Below are 17,137 nucleotides of genomic sequence, written 5' to 3'. Positions count from 1 at the left end.
GTACATGAGTCAAACATTCCTGCTGAGGCCTGTACCACAGGTTCCAATATGCAATGAGCATGAGATACTGTTGAAAAAAGGCAATGCAATTCGTCTAGTAAATCAACTCTGAAGACCTAGTATGCAAATGCACGAAATCCTCCACGAGAGTCAATGTCCATTGTGCCATCATGGGCACTGTAATTGAAAAGCACAGGAAACAGACAGGTAAGTTCCAAAGATGAATATGCATAAACCCCGCCAGATTTTTAGTTGTGTAAATCAAGCAGCACAATTTACCTAAAATCACAAATGTGCAATTCGTAGATGGTTATGTCAGAGCAGGAACCAAGTTTTGGCTTATCATCGGCCAATTCATCCCAGGAAGCTGGCTTCAATGTTTCATTGTTAATGTCAACCAACCAGGTCCGCGCTCCATTTACAGAAAGGCTGATCAAATAAATAACAAGCTAGTTTCTTCCTCTCCCTGAACTTTTTTCTTCTGCGGAAAGTTCCTCTCCCTGAACTACATAACTGAAATGCGCACAGCCACATACCCTCTAGCATAAAGGTCACCAGCTAAATATTTCAGAATTTGTGCCTTAGTTGGATGATACACGTCAACTTCATATAAATAGTATCGGTTTTCCCACTCTCTTGGTCAAGTAACACTCCAAACACCATTTGACTCCTTGAGCTGCACCGTCTCTAGAGCAGGGCCGGCGGACCATCTAAGAACCACACACTCACATCCTGCAAGATATATTGGGCACATTTTACATATAAGCGGGAATAGTACAGAACCGGAGGCGACACTTGAGATGGTAAAATGCGTCGTCTTTAGAAGCCAAACCTGTGTTGTAGGAGCCCAAAGGTGCAGGCTCGCAGAGTCCTCGCTGAAAACCGCACCGAGCGGTCCTCTGTATGCAAACATGTCATCCAGCACGCCGGGTAATTGCAGTCCAGTAACATCTACGTGTTTCCTGTCAGCTGCACACAAGCAGTATGTAAGGATCTTGCTCTGTCTCAGAACTTGTCTGAAGAATTTGACACTCATCTCTGAATCTGCATGTAAGGGTGCAAACAATCGAGAATTACCACCGAAAGAAGCGACGACCAGTTGGCATTTCACAAGGCTGGCGACGTCGACAGAGCTCGGAACTCTGAACGCTCTATAACTGCTGATGAAAGGGAACTTGTGGGTCACCTGAAACATGTTGCGAATGGCACTCTAGGTTCAACAAACTGAAAAAAATACATCGCTAAAGTGGGGAGCCAGCCACGGCCAACAAGAACTCAAACTCCTATCCGATTTCGACTTCGTGCTCTTGACTTTCCACACCGCAACCTCGAGCAACCATCAACATCCATCCCCGCATCCACCCCTACCTCCTACTACCGCCTATATTGTTCTTGCTCGTCGGGGAAGGGCCACAATCTCCTCTACGATGGCCACAGACAGATCCACGGGGAGGACACAATCTTCCAGGGGCACTCAACCAAGCACGTCACCCTCCACATTCATCCTACCCCAACCCTAACAGCGTCAAGACCCTCCATTGGTCCATGAATCAGGCTCGTAGCGTCCAGATTCGTTGCGGCGAGTCCGTAGTCAACGTCTTGACTTTGGCTATCCCCACGGCAGCACCATCGGATCTTGCTTGATTTTACCTTCACTTTGTCTCTCCCCAAGGCAACACCACCACCCAGCCAATCACCACCACCGCTTGTCCAGATAGAATCATGAACAATCCCCATGGCAGTGCTGTAGGATCACCTTGGCGACCACGACAGCAACCGCCTAGTCTAAAATCTAAGCGAGCCAATCTCTATAGAAACAAGTAGAAGCAAGGCGCATGGCTCAGATATGTTCATTTTTCGACGCACGCGCCTCTAGGAGAAGCGGCGTGCTTGCCCTGCCGCCCACCAGCTCCTGGTCTATAGCTCACCTAGCTAAATACTCTGCTTTGCCACCTGGCCAGATTTTTTTGCACATTTATAATACAGTTGAGTGGGTTAAAACTATTGCAAAACAACACACACTTTTATAATCTCTAAATACATATTTAGTTCGGTCCATATGTATATCTGAAGTAACTTATCAACGTCTCCTCGTGCATGGGACCCAAATACTGTACGTCCGAAATCACGAACAAATTGACATGTTCGCTAGAATTCCACGACGGCATGCAAAATCACAAATAAGTATTGTCTTGTTGTATAAAGAGAATTTTCTTTGCGAAATAACTGATATAGCTTGACATGTGGGACCTGGACTTACCCTCGTTGACACCACTAATATGTTAAATAGCTTCAAAATAATCAAACACATACTTGTCTTCGTATTTCCAGCCTCTCCACACAAGCGACATTTCCCAACAAGTTCCTAAAGGAGCTCATGGTCTGTCCATTTTAGTGAAACTGAACCTCAACAAATGGGGCAAATATAAAGACACCAAGTTTCAAGTAATTCATTGCAGTTTCAGTTCTCAGTTTAGGTGCAGCTCACACAACAACCTGCAATTATATACCTATTACAGAATTATTTTGAAGGCATGTTAATACTTAGAATAAAAAATAACCCCACAGGAGGGTAACTAATTTATACCAATGAGCATGCTAGCTCTCTCATGACCATAATGCTGCCATAACCCCACTGCAGGACGCCTTGCCCGCCATAGGCTGCCGCACACCCCTGAGCGCGTCCTATACTTCAGTCTTCTTATTCGTAGTGTAGATTTCATTACATGTTTGTAAACTAAATAAAGATTATTTGTATCAGCAATGTACATTTTCTTCAGGGCGATAGATATAAATTGATGTACTATCTATACATAGAAAGCATTGCATTGATACCTCCAACTATGAAACTGGAATAAGTAGAGTTGAGATAAAATTGGAGATGGTTAACAATTAAGGAAAAAAACTAAAGAGGACCCCATGTGCACCTCTGATATCTATACTGACTCCACTCTGGTACATCCTGAGTCGAAGCACATCGAACGAAGGGGTGTGGAGAAGAGGCGTCGAACGGGAGGCGAGAAGGGTGGTGGACCACTGAGCAAGGGCGCTCAACGGCTCTGTCCCTGCCCAATGGTGGCCGCTCCTCGCAAGGGCATAAGGGAGTCATGAAACAACAGAGGGTTCAACTCCTTTGCAGTTCGATTCTTACTGTATAGGTGCTGTAGCTGTTCAAAAAATTGAGACATGGTTATCTCAAGAAACTGGAAGGACTAAGTGTAACAAGCATGTTCATATATTGAACTTGAATGAGCAATGAGAAAGGAAGGCTGAATATAGAGCTTGGAAGGTTGGTAATCTGCTTCCTACATAATAACATGAAGGATAATCAGAAGAGGCTAAGGCAAGAGAGATGTACCTGGTTCTTGGAGACTCGGAACAGTAATGTGCCATTCAAATAGACCAGATGTTGTTGAAAGAGCAACACTCCACGATGGAGATGGACCACCCGCCATGGAGGAGAAATACTCAAGATGCACCTGGTTTTCAGACTTGGACTCATTTGCTAGATCTCTTAATCTTAGCCAAATTTAAAAGTATTTCAGAATGCAGTTAATTGTTTAAAGCAAAAGGCAACCTCATTCAAAGCAAATAGAGTATTTTAAAAAAATATGCTATGTTTCAGAGAGCATTCAGCAGCTACGTCATGTTTCCTTTCAGAATATACGCACTGCGAATAGCTTGCATCTGAGTCAAGTGCGCACATAAAAATATGCACAATACATAGAATTTTCAAACCTATAAACTACTTCATTTTAGTAGTTGTCTCACAAAGAATTAAATATTAAATTCATTTGTGGGGAAAAATTAACATCATATCATGAAGAACAGTACTGTACGCGTCTTCATTGGTCCTGTTTGGCCCTGCTTCTTGAATTATTGTGTGGGTTACAAAAGATTGTAGTATACTTTGTACTCTCTTCATTGCATGAAAGAAAAGAAAAGACTAATCTCGCACATATTTTTTCCAAATTAAAATTGCTATGACAATATCATCAATTGCTAGTACTGTTAACTGTATCCATGTCACTGTTGTTGCCTGGATGCTGCAAATAATTCATCTCCAGCTATATTCAGAACCATTACATTTTTCACTTAGGAAACATGCATGCAACAATGTATTTCACGCACAAATCCAAAGCCCATTACCAGTAGGACTACATTTTGCTCATTACCAACAAACTGAAGAGAATATATTTTGGCCGCAATACCACAATTCCGTTAATCATCCTTTGATAAGAAAATTAATACATCAATTTTGATCCTAAAAAAAGCTAGTGAACATTACCCTACCAACTTATCTATCTCTAGATGTCAATTTGGATATTCCATGCTCACCAAAGAAGAAGAAAAATGGAGATGTTTTATATTGCATATCACTATGCTCATGTAGAGTTGGAGATAACAGTTTCAACAAGTACAGAGATGTTAAACTAAGAATTCGAAAACAGAAGGCTAAAACTACTTGTTCCTCCGATCCTAGAAGTATATATATCTGATGAATTTGACTACAGTTTGTTACAATAAAAAAAATATTCCACCATGTTACCACGATATTATCGAGTCAAGCCAGAATGACATTTAGCACAGCAAGCTGAATCTTCTCAGCATTCTTCTCATGAACCAAAGTGAGTACATATCACACTGAAGCAAGCTGAATGACTATAAAGCAAAATATACAATCATCTTATTTTACGATTTAGTACATACACACTGAAGCAACACCAAAGTGAGTAAAAGCAACAAAGTTTAATCACAATCCATTAGGAAAATATACTGTTTATAAATAGGATTTCATCGCAACAAAGTGTACGTTTAGCAAGTATTGTAATTTGGGGAGCCATTATCATAGCTCATCAACACAAAACATGATTATTTGCACAACAGAACTAACAAAGCATCCCATATGTATACATACATAAGTAGAAAGACGAACAAGATAGCCCCATTGGTTTATTTTCTGAAGGTATGTGCACTGATAAAAATAATCAAACCCTGATCATGCTACAAATGTTTACCATTCCACGCAGAGTGATCAAATAGATAATTTATGAAAACATGACAAGATTTGTTAAATTTAGCATGAACAGATCCTTCAACACAGAGTAGCATATAATCCAATCACCAAAGAGAGAGAAAAAGACAGAGCTGAGTAGCCCTTAATGAATGAGCTATACCTGCATCACCAGAAAAGGGGAAACCGTTAAATGAGTTCACTTGTTTACCTAGGTTGGAATTCCAAGACCTCGGCTAGCTTGTTCATGAAGGTGTACTTCCATATCATTTGCCTTAAATATAGGGAGGCATGCTGCAGGCCATCATAATTTAAATCACAATAATTGCAGTAGATCCAGGCATCCAGCCAACAGCTTGAGGATGCCAAAGAATATGAATGTACTAACTACCAGAACCATTATCCGAATCCCTCTAAAACAATGGTCAAAATCCACGAGAAGAGGAAAACGTAACCCTTCCACAAGATCAGCCACTCCAGCACCGAACATGTGGAAGATGTGATCGTGCAGAAGCCCAGCATAGACGACCATGGCACCCACCCTCAGCTAATCACAGAACCAAAGACCAAACCAAACAAGATTGAGTGACTAATCCAGAAATTATTGAACAAGGGAAAGTGATAATCTTGCATGGGGTTTCACCCGGCCAAGTGAATTGATAACAAGTCGTAAGAGTATAAACCACGACATGGTATATCTCACCAATTATCAAACCTGAATTGCGTTGGTGTAGGAGAGCCACATGATGCCGATGATTGTGATGTACTTGATCGTTCCCATCATCCTCTCCCGTCTCCACTTCTACTATTTCCAACGTGCTCTCCTTGTCATCAATTCATCCCAAAAACTGAACCAACCATCCATGAGTTAGGTTCTCCACAATGTTCTCTCAAGAAATTGCAGAGCAGAGCCAGATGGCTTAATGCAAGAGACTACCCTGACTTGGATTAAATTATGGTGATCAAGGACATGAAAAACAACCAGCAGTCTGCCGCAAGAGGAGCCATGTGGAGGCCTTGACCACACAGTCAGTAGGGCGTCTACCTCGTAGGCTCCTAGCTCGCTGGCGTCAATGCCATAGTAGTTGACGGAGACGCACGGCAGGGAATGAGGTGGTCGTGGCCGCCGACGGCGAGTTGCTTGACGAGCTCCGGCACTCACCGTCGCAAGGACTGCTGCTGCTGCTGCGCCGACGTTGAGGCTCTACGGTGGCTTCCCCGACCGGATTTGTCCAAAGTGACCACCGGAGTGGCAAGGCTTGGCCCTCTCTCCGTCAGATCGCGTCAGGGAGGGGAAGTCATGGCCTTGGACGAAGGAAGGAGGGAGAGGAGGGCGGCGTGAGGCCACGAAGGAGTGGTCGGCGTCACAAGGCCGCGGAGGAAGGGTCGGGTGTTCCTTGCGAAGGAGAGGACGACAACGTGAGGCCGCGGAGGAGTGGCCGGCGTCTGATGTGACAGCGACGGCGAGGCGCCGAGGGGTCGCCGGCGACGGCGGGACGCCAAGGAGATCAGATCGAAGGAGAGGGGCGGCGGGAGGACGCTGAGGAGGGGCAGTCGTCGGCGGGATCTGATCTAGGGCGTGCGTCAATAGGCGCTGGAGGGCAGGAGGCCTCGCTCGTACGCACGCACGATCTTCTGGCTGGTTAATTTTCGCCGGTTTGTGCTCGGTGGTTTATTTTCGATCGTCTCAGTTAATTACGACTGGAGTTTGGGCGTGTGCGGGACTCGATCACGGGATTTTTCTTGGTTTTTCGCGGCTGAGGGGAAGGTAGGAGGAAGTAACAAAAAAGACCGGGTGAGGTGGGACGAAAATTAAACCCGAAACACTACCTACCAACTGAGACATTAGGAGTAGAAAAATGTGTTGAGCGCTCGACATTGAAGCAGTCTAGTTTTTTAGATTGACATGATTTGATGGCCGATATTAATTGAATGTACCGATTTGAGTCTTTTTATATTAATATATAGATATAGATGTAGCAAAACAGCAAGCATCGAAGCAAAATTACCGCAGCAGATAGCTAACAGTCAAGTACGCGGCTGGCCGGGCCGAAAGTTAGCTTCGCGTTTTGTCTGGGTAATAAGCTGTGGGCATGCATGCATGCGAAAGCGAAAGGCAAGGGCACGTCCTGCGAACACGATCGGGTCGGGCACGCGGCCGTGCCGATTCAGTCGGCGCTCCACGCACGCTGACAGCTGTGGGTGCTCGAGGGATCTCGCCAGTGCCAGTTTTTTTTTTTTTTTGGTTCTTTCGTCGTGCCTGCTGGTGCTGTGCCTGCCATGGATCTTGCTCACAGATACAGAAGCTCTCGCCTACGTCTGCTACCTGCTAGTCTACTTACTCAGAATGAGTTGGATGCTGTAAGCAGCGATAATGACACTGTAAAGTCCAGTTATTATCTTGAACCCTACTAACTTTGTGTATTCGTCGAGGTTGTGACATCCCTGACCCATGGACGACAGGCTCCGATCGGAACGAAATCACTATTCTGACCCTTTGAACGAACTTTGTTACAAAATGAACTTGATGTAAAAGTATTTTATGATCTGACCCTTTTAGCAACGCCACAGCCCGCGGCGTTTCTGTCCAACATAGAAACGCCGAGGTAGCTAGCGTTTCTGACCAAAGAAGAAACGCCAAGGTAGCTAGCGTTGCGGACCAGATAAGAAACGCCGAAGGCGCTGGCGTTGCAGTCTATCATAGAAACGCCAATGACCATGGTGTTGCTGCCCTTTTTCATATGCATGTGGAACGTGGATGAACAACCTAATTAATAAGGCTAATTAACTATGACCAAAGAGGGCAGCAACGCCATGGTTCCTTGGCGTTTCTATGATGGCCAGAAACGCAAGCGCCTTCGGCGTTTCTTACCTGGTCCGCAACGCTAGCTACCTCGGCGTTTCTTTTTTGATCAGAAACGCTAGCTATCTCGGCGTTTCTTTTTTAAGCAGAAACGCCGCGGGCTATGGCATTGCTAAAAAGGTCAGATCGTGAAATACTTTCACGTCGAGTTCATTTTGTGACAAAGTTCGTTCAAAAGGTCAGAATAGTGATTTCGTCCCTCCGATCGCCATGCAAAAACACTCTGTCTGTAGTCTCTACTTGCAGCAGAAGCAAGCAGCACTCTCTGCTGCTTCCTCAATTTTCAGAGTTCAGATTTCCTTTTTACTTACCTGTCTCTCCGCAACTTGCGCCCGACGGTCGAACACGATGATGCATGCAGTCTTGTGAGGTGAAAAGTGCAACTGCACGTTGTCTTGGTTGATTAACCACTGCTCCATGTGTTACTGAACTACTAACAGCAATCCCGTGGTGTGTGGAGAAGCAGAAAACTTGGACCGGTGGGTGGATGTAAACGGCAGCGCCTGCCACGGCCAGCCACGCACTGCTTGCTTCCACGCGTCACGTGCCTCCGTCACGTGATCCCGGCAAGAGGAACATGGTTACCAGCTTAAACAAACCGGGCAGGTAGGTTATTAGTCCTTGGAACCAACTAACACCGGTGTGAAGCTCAGAAAAACACTATAGCATGCATGCTTAGTCACTCTTGGTGCAGAGCAGAAACTGTTGCTCAGTACAGTCAAAGATGCAGCACATGACACCCCTGACTTCCCGATTAGATCACTGATTAGCACATGAATCCACATCAAGCTCACGCTCTGAATGTAGCATCTTGGTCACTAATACTATCGCGTATACAGGGTCCAGATCTCAGCTGGGGACCCGTTTAGGACCGCCGCTGGCTACTCGCTACCGAGCTACTGGCCATGGCGATTATAGTACTGATCTGCCGCAGTGCCACTGGGAATAAAACCCTCCGCGAAGCCCACTTTAACTCGCACCACTTCTCCTCCATCTTTTCTCCCAACCATACCTCACCCACCATCCTTCCTCGTCTGCGCACTGCCGCGGAAGAACATACCACACGACCACAGACCTGGCTCCAGTCCTGCCTGACACCCAAGATGAGTTCTTCCTCCAACAGGTTTTGTCGTCCGGTGACGCTGCCACTTCTGCTGCTGCTGCTGCTTCTGCTCGTGAGTTCGTCGTCGTTGGCGCTGGGCCTGGCCGACGCGAGCGGGCAGCACCGGCCGGCCCGGCGGTTGCTGGTGTCGCCGCCGTCGACGCACGGCTCCGAGCAACGAATGCGGGTCGACGGTGAGAAGGAGCCCTTCAAAGACGCCCGGGCGAGCTTGGGGCGCCGGAAGATACCGGCCTCACGGTATAGTCCCATCCACAACAGATAGAAAGGTACTCTGATGTCTGTGCCTGCTTGCTCGATCGTACGACCTCAGTGGTCACGGTCTCCCGACGGCTCACCACTGGTCCTGGCGCCACCATCGTGTTCCACGTAAATCCGTGGCGGAACTGACGCGGCTGCTTCGGGCCGCCACCAAGCCTATATCGATCGCGGCGGGGAACAAGATTAGTATCTGCCGCACTGTCATTGAGCATGTAAGTTCATGTATCAACTTGTTCTTTTGCTTCGTAATATATTCTCACATCAACTTCTTGTCATATCTAACATATAAAATCTGGTTGTAGCTTGCTGAAGCACAAGCTTTTTGTATATGGAGGGGGAGTAAGAAAAGGAGAGCATTTTCCATGCATCACTGTTGGCTAGGTCCGAGAAACAAGAAGACCAAGTCCGCAAGGCTTTCACATCCACATCCACTCCAACGCGTGATTCATCACAGAGGAGGCAAAAATTGAATAAAGCAGTAGATGGTGGCGTATACAAGGAGGCGCTATGCGTTACAAGACATGTTGGTCATGTAGGAGAAAATGGAGGCTGCCAAGCAAGACAAAAAGAGGCAAAGTGGAAGGAGGCGTGTTAAATTCAGGAGCACAAGACGTCACTTGAGGAGGGCAAAGATCACGTAAGAGCGAGTAGAAGACCATGTGTTTGCCATCTCTAACATGGATCCTGATAAAAAAGAATACATCTTGGCTATGCGATCAGAGTTTGCGGCTTCAAAGATGGATGTGTTAAATGGTGGATTTGGTGATGATGGAAATGTCAATGGGAGTGGTGATGTTTGATGATCAAGATATTTTGTTTCTTGCATCTAGATTAAACTATGTCGAGTATGTTGACGATTTAATTTACATTTCATTGTAAATTTGAGATTTATGTTTTTTATTATAATTCAAATTGTGGCGCTTCAAATTTTGAATTTTAATATTATTGGGTTTTATGTATTAGAAATGTTTGAGTTTGTCATTGTGCTGTGAAATTAGGTGTTACATACAACAAACAAGCAAAAAAATAAGAGAAAAAAATTAACAACAGGAAATGAGGTGTATTACTGGAGTTCGTGGAAAAAAATTAAGAGGTGGAAAAATAAAAAAACTGAAATAGAGGGCTCCATTTGTGATTTTACTATGCATGTTTTACTTCAAATCCACAGTTCACTGAAGTCCGAATAATCTCATTTAATTTTGTTATTATTGTTTGGAAAAACACGGCACGCTATTATTAATTCAAACAAAAAACACTACGGTTTATGACAGAGAAGTCGTGAGGGTGGTTCTCCGCCTGTTACGTCAGCCAATTCAATTGCTATCATAGCCGCACATATTATAACAATTTTACTTCTTGCTTATTTATACTAAACTATTTTACTTATAAACATTTCCTCCTATCATAAGAATTTTACCACTATATTTATTAGTATATGTATCAAAATGAATTACATAATGACGCTAGAAAAAACGTACGCAATTATGATTTATACTTTAACAAATACATTGCTTTGCTTTATTTTTTAAGATGCGCTTTAGAGATCATCAAGAAATTATTGCATTCAAAAGAACCCAACTTAGATATAAGAAAATAACATAGGCAACATTATGTTTCTCTGTGGATGTGTGCCTTATAGTGTATTTATATGCACTCATGGCCATATTATTATCTTTGGATATCTTGATCGATGTTACTACAGGGTATGATATGTGTAACTAGATAAGGATTTATAGTTTGTACAAAATATCTACAAGTGTCTTGAGGCCATTGGAATTGCCCATTTCTTAGTTCTTACTTCTGTTGTCTCAAAATAAGTGTCATTGATTTAGTACAAAGTTATTAAATCAGCGACATTTATTTTGAAACGGAGGAAGTACATGTGTGCTGAGGGAGTCCTGGATTAGGGGGTCTCCGGACAGCCGGACTATATCCTTTGGCCGGACTGTTGGACTATGAAGATACAAGATTGAAGACTTCGTCCCGTGTCCGGATGGGACTCCCCTTGGCGTGGAAGGCAAGCTAGGCAATACGGATATGTAGATCTCCTCCCTTGTAACCGACCTTGTGTAAACCTAGCCCCCTCCGGTGTCTATATAAACAGGAGGATTTAGTCCGTAGAACAACATACAATCATACAATAGGCTAGCTTCTATGGTTTAGCCTCTACGATCTCATGGTAGATCAACTCTTGTAATACTCATATCATCAAGAACAATCAAGCAAGACGTAGGGTATTACCTCCATCAAGAGGGCCCGAACCTAGGTAAACATCGTGTCCCCTGTCTCCTGTTACCATCCGCCTTAGATGCACAGTTCGGGACCCCCTACCCGAGATCCGTTGTTTTTGACATTGACATTGGTGCTTTCATTGAGAGTTCCACTGTGTCGTCATCGTAAGGCTTGATGGCTCCTTCGATCATCGGTAGTGATGCGGTCCAGGGTGAGGTTTTCCTCCCCGGATAGATCTTCGTATTCGGCGGCTTCGCACTGCGGGCTAATTCGCTTGGCCATCTGGAGCAGATCGAGAGCTACGCCCCTGGCCATCAGGTCAGATTGGGAAACTTAAACTACACCACCGACATCCGCGGAGACTTGATCTTCGACGGATTCGAGCCTGTGTCAGGTGCGCCGCACAGTCACGACAAGCACGACGTAACTCTGCCGTCGGACAGTGTTCGGGAGATCGCATCTGCAACTACTCCGGCTTTCAATCCGGAGCAAATCGCTCCATCCAAGGACGGAGGGATAGACCCCGCCATGGAGGCCGCACTCTCAGTGGCGATGGAGCCGGATACTGACTTCACCCCTTACGAGAGCCGTGTCATCGAACCACTGGATTCGTCTCCGGCCACGGACTCCGAGCCGCTTGCATGCGCGCCTATCGAATCCGACTGGGCGCCGATCATGGAGTTCACCTCCGCGGATATCTTTCAGCACTCTCCTTTCGGCGAGGTGCTAAATTCATTAAGGTCTCTCTCCTTGTCAGGAGAACCTTGGCCGAACTATGTCCGGCTAGAATGGGATGCGGACGACGAAGAAATTCGCTGCCCAACCACCACCCACTTAGTAGCCACTGTCGACGATTTAACCGACATGCTCGACTTCGACTCCGAAGACATCGACGGTATGGAAGACGATGTAGGAGACAAACAGGAACCACCGCCCACAGGGCGCTGGACCGCCACCTCATCATATGATATATACATGGTGGACACCCCCAAAGAAGGCAATGGCGACGAGACAACAGAAGATAACCCCTCCAAGAAGCAACCCAAGCGCCGACGTCAGCGGCGCCGCTCTAAGTCCCGTCACAACAAATGTAGTGATACCGACACAGGAGATAATAACACTCCAGATAGTGCCGAAGACAACCACAATCCCCTCCAGCACGATGTAGAGCGGGAAGATGAACAAGCTAGCCCTCCAGAGCAGGCGGCAGATGAAGAACCAGAAGAGGACAATTACATGCCCCTCTCCGAAGACGAGGTGAGCCTCGGCGACGAAGAATTTATCGTACCTGAGGATCCCGTCGAGAGGAGCGCTTCAAGCGCCGGCTTATGGCCACAGCAAATAGCCTGAAGAAAAAGCAACAGCAGCTTCAAGCTGATCAAGACTTGCTAACAGACAGATGGACCGAAGTCCTTGCGGCCGAGGAATATGAACTCAAGCGCCCCTCCAACAGTTACCCAAAACGCAGGTTGCTACCTCACCTCGAGGAGGAAGCATTGAAACCTCCATCACCAGTGTACGATGCGGCTGACCGGCCACCGCGTGGCCGAGCCAGAGAGGCGTTTAGGCTTGAAGTTCAGCCTGCACCCGCCGTCACTCAATCAAAAATACCAAGGCCCGGGGCAACACACAGGACCTGCGAGATGTATTGGATAGCAGGGCAAAACTTGCAACGTCAATATATGGGTCACAAGCACGCGCGCCAACATGGTACGATGATCGTCACGCCGGATACACCAAAGGTAAATCCGGCCGGGCCGAATACAGCAGACAAGACTCATATGAACTGCGTCGTGATATAGCCCGGCACAGAGGCGCCGCACACCCCCTATGCTTCACTGATGAAGTTATGGATCACGAATTCCCGGAGGGTTTTAAACCCGTAAATATTGAATCGTATGACGGTACAACAGATCCCGCTGTATGGATTGAGGATTTCCTCCTTCACATCCACATGGCTCACGGTGACGATCTACATGCCATCAAGTACCTCCCACTCAAACTCAAAGGACCAGCTCGACATTGGCTGAATAGCTTGCCAGCAGACTCCGTCGGCAGTTGGGAGGATTTGGAAGATGCATTCCTTGACAACTTCCAGGGCACTTATATGCGACCACCGGATGCTGATGACTTGAGCCATATAACTCAGCAGCCAGGGGAATCAGCCAGGCAATTCTGGACACGGTTCCTAACCAAGAAAAACCAAATTGTCGAATGTCCGGATGTAGAGGCCCTCGCGGCATTCAAGCATAACATCCGCGACGAGTGGCTTGCTCGCCACCTCGGCCAGGAGAAGCCGAAGTCTATGGCAGCCCTCATGACACTCATGACCCGCTTTTGCGCGGGCGAGGATAGCTGGCTGGCTCACAGCAACAACACATCAAGGAATCCGGGCACTTCGGATACCAAAGATGCCAACGGCATACCGCGTCGTAACAGACCAAAGCGCCGCAACAACGGCGATAACAACGATGATACGATAGTCAATGCCGGATTCATAGGCTCTAGATCCGGTCAGCGGAAAAAGCCATTTAAAAGAAGTACTCCGGCTCCATCCAGTTTGGATCGCATACTGGATCGCTCGTGTCAAATCCATGGCACCCCCGACAAGCCAGCCAATCACACCAACAGAGAATGCTGTGTGTTCAAGCAGGCCGACAAGTTAAATGCCGAAAACAAGGACAAGGGGCTGCATAGTGATGACGAGGAGGAGCCCCGGCCGCCGAACACGGGAGGACAGAAGGGGTTCCCCCCACAAGTGAAGACGGTGAACATGATATACACAACCCACATTCCCAAGAGGGAGCGGAAGCATGCACTAAGGGACGTCTATGCGATGGAGCCCGTCGCCCCAAAGTTCAACCCATGGTCCGCTTGTTCGATCACGTTTGATCGCAGGGACCACCCCACTAGTATCCATCATGGCAGATCCGCCGCACTGGTCCTAGACCCCATCATCGACGGATTTCACCTCACTCGAGTCCTTATGGACGGCGGTAGCATCCTGAACCTGCTCTATCAGGATACAGTGCCAAAAATGGCTATCGATCCCTCCAGGATCAAACCCACCAAAACCACCTTTAAAGGTGTCATCCCAGGTGTAGAGGCCCATTGCACGGGCTCAATCACACTGGAAGTGGTCTTCGGATCACCGGACAACTTCCGAAGCGAGGAGTTAATCTTCAACATCGTCCCGTTTTGCAGTGGCTATCACGCACTGCTCGGACGAACAACATTTGCAAAATTTAATGCAGTACCGCATTACGCATACCTCAAGCTCAAGATGCCAGGACCTAGGGGGGTCATAACAGTAAATGGAAACACAGAACGCTCGCTCCGCACGAAAGAGCACACTGCGGCCCTCGCAGCAGAAGCACAAAGCAGCCTTTTAAGGCAAACCACTAATTCGGCGTTACAGCCCCCGGACACCTTCAAGTGAGTCCGGAATAAACTGCAATAGGATCGCCTAGCACATTCAGAGCTCGCCTAGCAATTCGGCCCCCGTCCCAGTCCCAGTCAAGCGACGAAATCCGTGCCGCGCGTACATAATTACGCACTGAAAATACCATGGACATAGGCGGGGCACGATCAGGGCACGTCCCGCAATGCGGCTTACCCGCCCTAGGGGCTGTATACCTTTATCATTTCTTTTCTCTTTCAGGGCCTAACTCTGTGGAAGCCCTTTCCGGCAGTACGATTGCCGGACACATTATGGGAAGGAACAACCAAGGCGGCAAGAAGCTAAGATGTACACGGGAACCCCCAGATGGTCTCTCATAATAATTGATATACCCGCTTTCCACTATCCATACGCAGCTTGCCCTTGGATAGGATATTTCGAATAGTCCTACTTTCTGCTTATTGCACTACTTGTACCAGTACGCTTCGACGTGTTATTTAAATAACAATGCATAGCATTAGTCTATTATTGCATTATTTATCCTTTTTTCTCTTATATGTCCATTTATGACAATCCGCACCCGTACATTCGGGTACGGTCAGTACGCTAGGGGCTTTCGTTTACCCCATAATACGGCGCGAGAAGTCCGAGCACTTTCGACAGTGCGGCACCCCGAACTTATAGCAATATATGCATCAGCTCCGAATCATGTCTTGGGTCAATAGTTGGGTTTGCCCGGCTCCCATGCTTTGGTACCTTACGTTCCGCTATATCGGCTAAGGTAGCGGTGGGAGAACTACTGCGATTGTGTGCCGGTTCTTTCGGACGAGCACCTCAGTAGAGAAAGCCGAAAACTGACTGTCATGATAAGGCGAGAGACTGGTCGTTGTTCGAGAGGTCTCAAGTCCTTAAAGACTTTTTCCGCTTCGGGCGAGGAGTCAGCCTTGTCCGGCTTAGGCGTGTATAGCGCCCCAAATTCGGCCTTCTGAATACTAGGGGCTTCGCCAAAATTTAAAATTGTAGACTTCTATGGCTAAGTGAGAGTGATAAAGCCTTATAGTCCGATTGCCTGGTTTGTTGCGCTGAACACCTCCCTTGAAGGACACAAAATTGGGGTAAAGAGTGCTTAGGTTTATCCCGAACACCCCAGTACTAGTTACATGGGGGCAGAAGCCGACGACTGGCCAACTCTCAGATTTTATAAACGGCCACACAGAAGGTAATATTTTAAATTAAAAAAGTGTTGCATAGCGCAGATGAACTCATTTCACATTACAGGATCACATGAACATGTTCATTCAAAAATTATATCCTTGGCGCATTCATTCGCCACAAGGCGGGAACCCTTCATGACACTCTCATAATACATCTCGGGGCAGCGATGCTCCTTGCCCTCCGGCGGCCCCTCCTTCACCAGCTTCATGGCGTCCAGCTTCGCCCAATGCACCTTTGTCCGGGCAAAAGTCCTGCGCACACCCTCGGTGCAGACAGACCGTTTTATAACTTCAAGCCGTGGGCAGGCATCCACAAGCCGCCTCACCAGACCGAAGTAGCTGCCGGACAGGGGCTCGCCAGGCCACATCCGGATTATAAGGCCCCTCATGGCCTGTTCGGCCGCCTTATGAAGCTCGACCAACTGCTTCAGCTGGTCGCTCAAGGGCATTGGGTGTTCGGTCCCCGTATACTGAGACCAGAACAACTTTTCCATCGAGCTCCCCTCCTGAGCTCGGTAAAACTCTGAGGCGTACAGTACACTCACTACAAAAAAAGACACATCCATGACATTTTGGGCCGAACGAATTTTTTTTCTGTCATACATATGACGATAATTGTGACAAAACCCGGTATCATCATAGATGTGGTGGGCTCCTACTTCTATGACAAAAAATCATGACAGAAAATGGGCTTTTTGTCCTGGGCGGGCCGGAGACGCAGATGCATGACATTCTTTGGGCCGTCCATGACGTAAAAAACCGTGGTAGAAGCGAGGGCGAGGAAAATTTCGGGGAGTTCCCAATTACGGTGGGAGGTCGGGGGCCGAGCGATGCGCGTTTCTCTCGTACACGTACGCGCGTGTGTGCGAGGCGTTGGCTCTAACTGAACCCGAGCGAGGCGTTGGGCTCTAACTTAACCCGAGCGATTGCACTGCAGGCTACGCGTTACTGAACCCGAGTGATTGATCGATGGATGTTAACTGAACCCGATCGAGCGATTCCTTCGCTACTGCTGCTAACTGAAGCTGATCGA

General features: G+C 47.1%; 1 long non-coding RNA gene across 2 annotated transcripts; it reads right to left on the bottom strand.

The window, feature by feature from the left end:
* Nucleotides 1–837: 837 nt before the first annotated feature.
* On the bottom strand, nucleotides 838–6,641 carry LOC125524962 (uncharacterized). Of its 2 annotated transcripts, XR_015611748.1 has the most exons (5): nucleotides 5,997–6,641; nucleotides 5,718–5,862; nucleotides 3,359–5,561; nucleotides 1,078–3,167; nucleotides 838–969 (listed from the first exon to the last, which is right to left on the bottom strand). It is a non-coding gene; the product is annotated as an uncharacterized LOC125524962 (long non-coding RNA). The 2 variants fall into 2 exon arrangements; XR_015611747.1 differs by having other exon boundaries at nucleotides 3,359–5,862.
* Between the last annotated feature and the right edge of the window lie 10,496 nt (nucleotides 6,642–17,137).

The sequence above is a fragment of the Triticum urartu genome, chromosome 7A (assembly GCF_056163025.1).
Source record: "Triticum urartu cultivar PI428250 chromosome 7A, HENAU_Tu73, whole genome shotgun sequence".
NCBI lineage: Eukaryota > Viridiplantae > Streptophyta > Magnoliopsida > Poales > Poaceae > Triticum > Triticum urartu.
Note: the sequence above shows the minus strand (reverse complement) of the source record. Positions and strands in the feature narration are given on the sequence as shown.